Genomic DNA, 11535 nt, shown 5'->3' with positions numbered 1-11535 from the left:
CTAGCAAGTATTGACTCATGAATGAACTGACTCATTGTATGAGATCGCGTTCTAGTAATGGTTCTAGTATCTTCCTAAACTACCCATATGGTAGTTTACTAGTAATCTAACTGGGACGTATGAACATGGATGTATACCCTTGCTACCCAAGAGAATTGGATGAACTGGAAGGACCTTTTATGACTATATATGTACACATGATATATAACTAATATTTAAACGACCTTCGGACGAGTACCCGATATCCTATCAGACCACATCCAAATCGAGGAAAAGGAAACAAGGTGGATAGCCTTCCTAAGTCTTTTAAACATTACTTATATAACTATACATATAGAGGCATGCAATTTATAATATAAAAGCATAAAATAAGTTTTGTAAAACCTTTGAACATAATTATTATCTAACAAAAGATCGACTTGATGTCGATCTATAAAACGGTTTGAAGGCATGGGTTTGATAAAACAATTTAGTATAAAGAAACATTTGTTTGAAACACAATTGTAAATAAGTTTGAAATAAAACATACAGAGTAAAATGTACAGTGTAATAAGGAGTTTTAAAACATATAAAATGTTTATGAAAATCATTTGAAGGAAACTGTTTGGTAAAACGGCTAATGGGTAGTAAATCATTTAAATGCTGCTTATTAATCACATGTGATTGATATAATAAGTAGCATGATTATACTTGTATCCCCCCATAAAACATTTAAAAATAGTTAAAACATTGATTAAGGGGTATGAACTCACCTGTTGTGGGTGATACGGATGAACTGAAGAGGTAGGACCGCTAGGTGTCAAGTGAAGTCTTGAACACACTCTATGATCCTAGTTAGCATATAATTTCACATATATGTAACAAATTAGTCTATAAACACCTAATAAACAAGTCAAGACACCCTAGGACATGCTAAACACCTTTATCAAGTGTTATTAGACTCTAGGACTGCATCTAAGTGTTTGTAGGGGAAGCTATTGTGTGTAGGGCTCAAGGAAAACTCCATAAGGGAGTTCATGACCCTAATGACACTACCAAATGAGTTTACGGTCATAAACTCATGATTTTACGGCCGTGAACTCATACCTATGTGTCCATTTGATGTTTGATGCTCTATAAGGCCCTAATAAGCATTTCTACTTAATGGCTTGGTCTATGGAAGAGTTTAGGGCATAATAGAACTCCTTTTAGGAGTTTACGGCCCTGGGACGATATCCCTTGGAGATTACGGCCATAATCTCCCTTGGGAGGATGTTTATGGTGTTTTCAAGTCCTTCATTTCACTAGGAATAAAACTAGGCTTTTGTACTAAGCTTTAGAAGAGTTTATGGCACCATTTGGCACCATTTTATGGAGTTCAAGGCCCTAGAACCTTTTGGGCCATGAACACCTTACTCTTGGTGTTCTAAGGGTGTTTTCTAGCCCCAAACACACTAAGGTACTTGTCCTAATTAGTCTCTTGGCTTAAGGAGGATTTTTAGGGCATTTTGGCACTTAAACATGGAGTTCACGGCCCAAGAACCTCCTTGGCCGTGAACTCACTTTCATCCTTGTTTCTAATTGATTTTGGTGTCCTAAACATGTAATGGAGGCTTCTAGTTTGAGTTCCAAGGCTTTGAGGGGCATTGGGACACTTTTGGCCCTTACAATGGAGTTTACTCCCCAAGTGTTCTTGGGCGGTAAACTCCCGAATCTTGGGGTTTTGACATGATTTTGATGTTTCTAAACACAATCTAAGCTATATAATACAACTAGAAAGAAGTACTCATGATTTGGGATAAAACCCGAAGATCCGTGAGAGAGAATTTGGCTTTACTCTAATTGGAAATGTAACTAATGAATTATTTGGTTCAGATTTCTATATATAGTCCTGGGATTTTTGGCAGAAAATATTTTTATTCCCAGAATGAACTCTAATATCCTAGAGTTTTGGAATAACAGTGTTGCACAAAACCCTAGTGCATCCACACTCCTGATATCTCCTTAAGTGTAAATCCTGAAAAACTGACAAACTTATACCCAAAGTTTGGTATTTTACTGTAACTGTTCTAACTTCTATTGGCTTGATATGGTTTGTTCAGAATGGAAATTTCAGGTTGTCACATCATCCCCTTGTTGAAGGGAATTTCATCCCGAAATTAGAATTTAGAGAAGGAAGTAGGAACGAATGATTGAGTTGTGAGGAGGAAACTTCCTAATCGATTGGTTCTAGCGCTCCTAAGTGAAATCGGGTTCTCGGTTGGAATCCCAACGAACCTTCACTAACGGTCGATGGCGTTGCTTCGTCCGCTTGACCTCTCGGTCGAGGGTCACTACGGTTCTAATACGAAGGCAAGGTTCTCGACAAGTGGACTTACAAGAGTCCTAACGGAAAGGTATGGTTTCACGATCGAGACACGAAGAGTAGAATGTATGTTACTGAGTTCGCGGAGTAGGTCTAGTTTGCGAGATACAGGGCTGATTCTAGTAAGAATCTCGGAGCGCCTAACTATATTGGATTTAGCTTTCCACGCGATACGAAGCGTATTAAGCCATTCCCAGAGTGAGTTCTCCTAAAGAACTTGGTCACTCACTTGGAATCTCCAAGGTTTCTTTTTCTTGCTTAACTTCCCAGTCAAGGGCCACTCCTTGCTGGGTCAAGGTCGTATAGTTTCCTGTGATTTGCGAGGGGTTCTGGATGAACTATGACAGTAGGTCTGTAAGACCTAGGATTTGGCGAAAGTCTGTCGGCGTTTCTGGTGCCGACCAATTCCCAACGGTTTCAGATCAATTGACAGAGTACTCAAGAATTTCCACATCACTAATAGTGTGTCTTAGGAAATTTTGACTCTTCAATTCCAAAACTTGAGTTCAGAGAATTTTGCGAAAAGTATCTCCGAGGGTATTGTTTCCAGAGGTTCCTTTTTACCACGAGGGTAGATAAGTAAGTCATTACATGGAGAAATGACGAACTGCTCCAAGTAAGAAAGACTTACCCTACTCATTTAGCTCATGAAAGCTATGGGTGTATTGGTCCTATCCGAAGGGTATCACTACGGACTCAAAGTGTCCGCATCGAGTTCGAAAGATAGTCTTCCGGACATCCTTCCCTAACACTCGGTTTGGTGATATTCGGATCTCAGATCCATTTCTAAAAGTAATTATTTCCTTGCGTTTGCTCAACCATTTCATCTATGTGAGGCTGAGATAACGATTTCTAGTGAAAAATCTTGACGGAGTCCTCGATATCCGAGGCACATACGATGCAATTTGTCGATCTCTGGAAGAATAAGACTGGGGTTCTCCAAGGTGAGAAGTCTAGTCTTCTAATTCTCTTTCTGTGTAATTCGCTAAGTTGTATGGGCTGTTCTTGTATCTCCATAGGTGTTTAGACTGTAGGGCAATCTGTTTACAGAAGTCGTACTGGGTTCTATGTTTGTTCACATGATGATGCGATTACTCGTAGGCTTAGGCAGTTCTCCGTCCTGAAGTTCATATTAGAATTCATACATGTTTTCACAATCACAATCTCGTGTATACGAGTCGTATATAATTAAGATTGAAAAGGTAGTCGAATAACTGATTCTTCTTTAAGCTCACATCCTTTCGAGGAAAAAGAAGTTAAAGTGGAATCATCAATTCTAAACCTGTAGAACCTTGATTATATATCACTCTTATGTATACATTCCTCTGTGATAGATCAACCGCATGAATCCTTGGATTAAACTTGACGTACTGCACGAGTGGTACTTCGGGGATTTCTTTGGAAAGAAAATAACTAAGAGGTACTCCTGGCATGAGTATTTCGGTGTTCTGATATGACGGTTTCGCTAAAAAGATGTTTACTGATAAGGAGACGTACGTATGAAGCTGTTTTGTGAGGATCAAATTGAATCGAGTCGTATGATAATGTCGAAATCATACTGAAACTTAAAGACATTAGATTTGAACATAAGACGTTTACAGACAAAACACAACCGTGCAACCATGAACAGAGTTACAGTACTTTAGACTTACAACAAGACCATTGCTGCGAATTAGGTATACTACAAAAGACAAGTATACGCAACACGAGCATCCCTATATAGATAGGATCTCGCAAAAGGTAAGACTCTAGTTGCACTAGTTTTGGATAGTTTATAAGTCTGTTACAACAACACGCCTAAGTTACATTAACGAGGCTTCTGGAGTAGGCTCTCCTGCAGCTGTGATCCTGAGAATCCTCCCATCTGCGCCAGAGTTCTTTGCTATAGGGAAATCCTTCTTGAAGTGCCCTATCTCACGGCATTGGTGGCATGACTGGCTAGTACTTACATTGGTGACGGGATTGCGGTGCTTAGCCAGTGTTATGTGGACACGAGTGCCTTCCTCATTACTCCACCTTGGAAATTGCTTCCTAAAGCGTTCTGCCAGAGTTGCCACTGGTGGCTGTGGCATGGCAAGTCTTTGGGCTCTCTTGCGCTCCCTTAGGGCTTTACGATATCGTCTCTTCCTTTCGTTCTTTAGGCTTCACAAGTCCATGACTGTTTCCATTTGTTGGTTTCCCGGTTTGGTACTACCATCGGAACCCTCGACTCCTTTTCCAGTCTTGTTTGTGTTGCCGGAGTTGATGTGTGTAAGGAAAGTTGTCACAGCAGCTGCTACTGCAGCTTGTAATGTAGCGGCGTTGATATGGAGGATAGGGTTTCGGTGCTCGACTGATCGTTTCTGGATGACGACATGATTCTGATTCACGGGAAGAAAATAAATTTGTGAGTGATTCTGGCTGACCCTAGGTGTACTGTGATTGCTCAAGAAAAGGGTAAGAGTATGTTCTCGAAAGTTTGACCTAAATCCCTATGATGCAGTCCTAGCACGGAATGGAAGTATGTTCGCGAAGGTTTGACCTACATCTCTATGATGCAGTCGTAGTACTGAGTGAGGGTGTGTTTATGAAGGGTTGACCTACATCCCTATGATGCAGTCCTAGTAACGGGTAGAAGTAAGTTCGTAGAATGGTCTCAAGACGTTTGTCGTTCAAGCCGAGGTATCGTGGGTCGGTGAATAACAAGACCTAACCACTGAAAGAGACTTGGAAATGTCTCCGGATCTAACTTGCTATAGTCTAATGGCTTGACTAAAGCACGGTTCAAATAGACTCCAATGAAAGCATGATAAAATTACTTGAATAAGGAATGACACAGAAGTTAGCCGGCTGTCAATATCTTTGATATTCACGACGTAAAGATTCAGGAAAATGACCTTGTAAAGGTCTTACATCATATCCAGAGAAGATAGTTCTTGACAGCATAAAGACCTAACCAAAAGTACTTACAGTACAAGATAATTTCATACAAAATGCGACATCGGGCATAGACAGAAAAACGATTCTTTTTAATAAGGAAAATAAAGTAAAACGTCCACTACTGGCGACAGTCATCCCCCTGGTGAACTCTCAGTTCAGCCAGTTGACGTTCCATGTCAAGTAGGTGTCTTTCGTACACCCTCTGGCGTACTCGGAGCTCTATGACTTCGGATCGTGATTTAGCCAGTGCTTGAAGCAGGGTTTCATGGTTTCTCTCTGATCTATCGCGAGCATCTTCTAGACGAATGGTGCGAATGGTATGCATTCTCGCATCGGCGACAACTTCGGTAATCTGATGTAGGGCTATCCTGCCTTGAATCTCATTTCGGGCCACTCTGCAGACCAAGATTGGCAAGATTTTGTCTGCTGAGCCCCCATTACTCAGGTCATAGAAGCTTCGGCCACCATTAAATGGCATGGGCTGATCTTGTCCTTGGCTCCATGTTTCCAAGCATTCCACCCACTCAGGCGTCGGGCCATGAAAAGCCAGACGACGGTTAGGAATTGGAAAGGGAGCTGCTTGGGGTAGGTTCTCAACCTCTAGTTTGGAATTAGCACCATCCGAAAGGTCTTCATCATGGTGATCATTCAAAGGGATAGGATGATCATTCTCTGGTTCTTCTCCAAACCAACCAGCTATGACTTCGTTCAGAAGATACTAGTTGCCGTGGGGATGGAGTCCAGCCATGTTATCTACGCGAGAATTGGGGTAAGAGAATAATTATTAGACGAACTATCTAGATAATTATTTAGAAATTCTTCATTAGTTACGTCGCTATTTGTGAAGTGCATACCGGTTATATGTAATCGAAACAGGATAGGCCTTCAAATAAGTGACCTTAACTCCAAATTCACACAGAATCGGGGTAAAGTAAAATTTCACAGATTCTAAGTCTATAACATCCTAATTACATATATTCTTAGTGTATCCACTTAGCAACTATCAACTTAGTAATGAAGATCCCGTTTTAGTTCTCAAGTATAACGTACTTATAGTAACACCAAATACTCCTATAGTATTTTAAGTTTAATGTTATGTTCTACTGTTCTCATTGTGGTAGGGTTGGTAAGATTTTAGATTTGTTGCAACCACACAACTACACTTAGGCACATGCTAGTCAACCCTCGGATAATATAGGTGATCAGGCTATATCTTCCCAATTTTGACCATATGTCTCTAAGCCCACTTGTGTTGCCCAACATTCGTAATTCTTTTGTATTGTCCTAGTGACACTGATTTTAGTATGAATGCTGGCACGTATACTTAACTAAATATTTTAATATTTAAAGTATAAACTCTTGGTCAGAGTATTTTTAATCCCCTATGTATTTATAGTTAGTATATCTTTTATGGGTTGATATACTTAATTCACTATAAACAATGCTCTGATACCAATCTGTCACACCCCAAAACCAAGAACGGCGGAAACGTTCTGGGGCGGAGGACGTCATGTACAGTATCACAACAATGAAAAGTAGTAAACAAGCATCAACGTCATCCATTGCATTAATAATATAATTATTATACAAGTGTGTTTTGTCAAATTTTGATAAACACTAAAGCATAAATCAAAATGAAAGATGAGTCTTGAACGAGCTCCATCTTCCCTAATCCTTGCATCGGTACCTGTCTATGATGACCTGAGGATACAAGAAATTTTGAAAGCGAGTATCAGCTTTGAAGCTGGTGAGATCATAAGTATTTTAGTGTCTTAATTTGTATGTAAGAATTTGTATGTTTATGAACTGTAAGTATGGAAAATGTATATGAACCGTAAGAATAAAAATGTTTGTAAAACAACTGTAAACGTTTGAAAAACTCTAGAAATCCCTATGATTCCTACTATTATATAAGGGTGTCTTCTACCAAGACCTAACTGTTCTCAATGTAGTCTTCTACCAAGACTTAACTGTTCTAAATGTTCGTTTCTTGTAAAAGTGTGTAATTTTCCCAAGTGTAACTATCATTAACAAAATATAGTTTTTACATTTAAAGTTTAAGTGAAAAGATCACTAAATACATGTACAGGGAAAATTAATGTAGTATTAAAATGTAGCGCAATAAGAACTACTGCTATACTAACTACCTTAAACTGGATTTATATTAAGGCATTATGTGATTAATTGTACCATACTATTGACTGGTAACAACGAAATAAGAATGGTCGTAAAAAGAAATGACGTTTGGCACCCGTAGACCTGCAGGTCCGGCTGTAGCTAGCAGCAAAGTGTTGTTCGATTAGTGTCTAAGTCCATAACTATTTTGGTATGTACTTGACCCGATGGTGCATGGTCCTATTAGGTTGCCTTCACCAAAGCAACTTGATAAGATGAATTATGGAGAGAAAGGATTAAATATGATTTATTAATATATTATGAGAATAATATATTAAAGGAGAAATCATATTGTTTAATTAATATTAGTCAATAATTAATTGGTAATTAGTTTTGTGACTAAAAGAGATTAATTAAACTTAACGGACTGGAATTGTAATTATAAGATAATTGCAATTTGGGCTATGGATTGTCTTGTATTAAGGCGTGGACGAATTCTATGGGGAAACCCATAAGGAAATCGTCAAAGGCCTTAAGGAAAGGGATCCATGGGTTGCTTAGGGCTTAAGCATCCAAATTAGGGTTTCCTTGTTAGATAACCCTAATAGCCTCACTATATACAGAACCCTTAAGGCTAAAAAACGTGGGGAACTTCTTTTCTAGGGTTAGAACACGTTTTGGGCAGCCTCCATCCTCTCTCCTCTTCATCCTCTTGCTTATGGTGTTTGTGAACCATTAGAGGAGTGACATTTGTGACTCTAAGCTTTCTAAAGTCAATACAAGGAGGAATTGGATTGTTATTGCTACATAACAATCAAGGTAATATTTTAAACTCATTCTCATGTTAATATGATTACTTGAATGCTAGAATTAGGATTTATAGTCTTGGATAATTTGCATGTACAATAGAGAAACCGAGATCCAAGCATTAGGGTTTGTATGAGCACATAGGATGTTCTTAGGACCAAAACCTATCAGTGGTATTAGAGCCTAGACTGGTTTCTATTGTATTGATGCATTATATGATTGAAAATTTTGATTTTTTGGTTTCTGGAGGCTGGACTCACCGAGTCCATAGCTGAACTCGCCGAGTCCATGCTTGACTCGACGAGTCAACTCGTCAGATGGAGCAATCTTCTCGATTTCTTGCTGTTTTTTGCTTATGGAAAGTTGCCTTATCATATTAGATCAATATAAATCCGATTTTATGATATATTTGACTATATTCATGATCTAATTGAAGATATTTATCAATTAATAAAATATTTGTTTCCTTATGTGATAATTGATTAATTATTTTGATTAAATTGGTAAATTGTTTTGCAAGAAATCATTAAATAAATCAAATATGGATAATTATGTGATTAATTGTTAATTAATATTATTTGTTATTTGATCCTTGTGTTATGAAAAGTTTCATATTTTGCCCTTTAGGTTTTATAGTTTAAATTTGAACCCAAAAGTTTTGTTGTTTTGAAATTTAAATAGTTAAAACCCTAATGTTTTGAAAAAGGTTTAAAAACTTGCCCTCAAGTTTTGGAATTTAAATTTTGATTAATTGTTTAATTTTGATGTATATTTAAATTCTAAACCCTAATGTTTTGAAATGTTTCAAAACTTGCCCTCAAGTTTTGGAATTTAAAAGTTGATTTAAAGTTTAATTAGGAATGTTAAATTCTAAAACTCTAGTATAGTTTTGAAAAAGTTCAAATCACACCCTTATGGTTTTATTAATTAATTAAGGTGTATAATTAAAAGAAGTTTAATAAATCCATAAAAAGTTTAGGTTTACAATTTAATTGAATTAAAAGTATAATTGTTAAATTAGACCACCTAGTATTTTAAAAGTGTAAAATACACCCTATACTATATATATATATATATATATATATATATATATATATATATATATATATAACAATATTAAAAGTCTAACATTATGTATATGTATAAGTAAAAGTCAGTCTTACCATTAGTAGGCCTCATTCACGAAGCTGGTCTATAAGGGGTGTTTAAGGAAATTGCCTATAAAATGGCGATTGAATGGGTATCCACTCTTACCCGCTGCACTCTTGACTAGTGGAGGGTCGTTAGCCGAACGGGTAGGATAGGACGAAACCTTCCATTATAAGTATAATGAATTACTAAAGTAACTAAATGTTTTTCAAATTCCCAATCTTAGTTACTTAGGCAAAAGTGAATTGATGCAATTCCATGAAATTACACTTTGTGCCCTTGCGAAGACGTTAGTGGAGCGTGTGTGGTTTACCGGCACACTAAATGATTCTAAACAAAGGTAGCAAAGCGTGACTCAATGTTTGTCATAGTTCGATGGAGCGTGTGTGGTTTACCGGCACATCGAATAGGTGACTGTAACATGTGGGGGCACCATGTAGTTTGCATGGTTATTCACACCCGCTTTGTGATCCTCGGCATCCTAGTCACAAACTAGAGGGGCATATCGAGATTTAAACATGCCATTAAAAGTTCAATGAATCTCAAAGGATCTAGGAGTTTTCATAGATTTGAAACTTAAATTTCATTTTCGTTTTTCATGGTGGAAATTAGTGAATCGTCATTCACTTACCTTCAAATATTCTGCAATTAGGGTTACGACATCCCTCTCCCGAGTTGTAGAATATTGTGTTGGTTCCTAGCCTTAGTATCTCATTTGGGTGATTTACTAAGGACTCAATCAATCAACTAACTTGAATTCGTTTTCTCCCGTTTTGTAGATGTCAAAGTTTGACAACTATGGTCTTCCCAAATCCCGTGGAACAAGCATTCCACATGAAGATGATATTCCACGATTCGATCGAGGGACAAGAAATCGTACTTCACTTCCTCCACCTCCTCCAATTATTCTCCCTAACCCATAAGTTCGAAGGCTTGAAAAGTTCAAGCTCACTCAAGCCCTTTTGGAAAGTAAACATAAAGAAGGAAAGTCGGTGTGTGCACACGTCCTAAGGATGAAGTCACGCATTGATAAGTTAAGAATGTTGGGATCCGTTGTCTGTGAGGAGATGGCTGTTGATTAGGTTCTTCAGTCACTTCCCAACTCATATAGTGAGTTCGTAAGAGAGTACTATAAGATGAACTGCGACGTGACCCTTATAGATCTCACCTATATGCTTATTGCTGCTGAATCAGCAATGGTTTGGCGTAATAGAACAGCAAAGTTGATTGGTGAATCTGCCTTCAAGACCTTTATGGATATAGACAATGGCAACGAAAGACATGCTATGATCGAAAAGTTTGATCATAAGAGAAAGGCAATGTCTGAAGTAGTTCCATGTCCTGTTCCAAAAGAGTCAATTTGTTTTTATTGCCAAGAAAAGGGGCATTGAAGACGAAGCTTCCCTATTTACCTAAGAGATCTAAGAGATGGGAGAGTCAAAACGTATAGCTCTTCTTTAGGAAAAATCCATTGACTAACTCTTTTAAGCTTCTATTCTAGATTCTTAATACTTAATGTGATAAGATTACAATTGATGTTTTGTAGGATCGAAGAAAAGAGAGGAAGCTTAAGGAAGAAGTGAGTAGAATCTAACCATGAAGAAATGGATTTCGATCGCATTACTTAAAGATTAGATTCTTGAGCTACTACTTAGAGTTAGAATTAGATTGCTAAGAAATATGTACTAGCATAGTTTTCAATGAATTGCATTGTAAGGACAAAATTTTTCTGCAATAAAATAAATTTTGACTTTATATTATTTATTTATCCTTGCAATGGCGTGTATGAAAAATTGATGTTTGAATGTTTCTATTATTAGCAATAATGGATTTGATTCTTAATTATGGAAAAGTCGAAAATTCACCAAATAAGGAGATTTTCTCATCGCCCAAGTTTCAATTGGACAAAAACTTGGAATCATGCAACTTGGTTGCACGATGAATGAGAAATTTCATATTTGGAAATTAGACTAAATCATTGACAAAGTGTCAAGTAAAGGACTAGGAGATCGAGTACACAAAGTTGCGTGTTGATCAAGTCCACCATAAGAGTAACAAGATATTCGTCGTGATTTACTAAAGGTTTAGTAAATATGATTATACTTACAAGATTAAGTATAATTCTGAATTGATTGAGAAAGTTTAAATCAATAGCAGAACGAATAAGAAGAATCAAGTAGGCAGAAAGATAAAAGTTTCTC

This window comes from Lactuca sativa, chromosome 3 (assembly GCF_002870075.4).
Source record: "Lactuca sativa cultivar Salinas chromosome 3, Lsat_Salinas_v11, whole genome shotgun sequence".
Lineage (NCBI taxonomy): Eukaryota > Viridiplantae > Streptophyta > Magnoliopsida > Asterales > Asteraceae > Lactuca > Lactuca sativa.
This window is presented reverse-complemented; position numbering follows the sequence as displayed.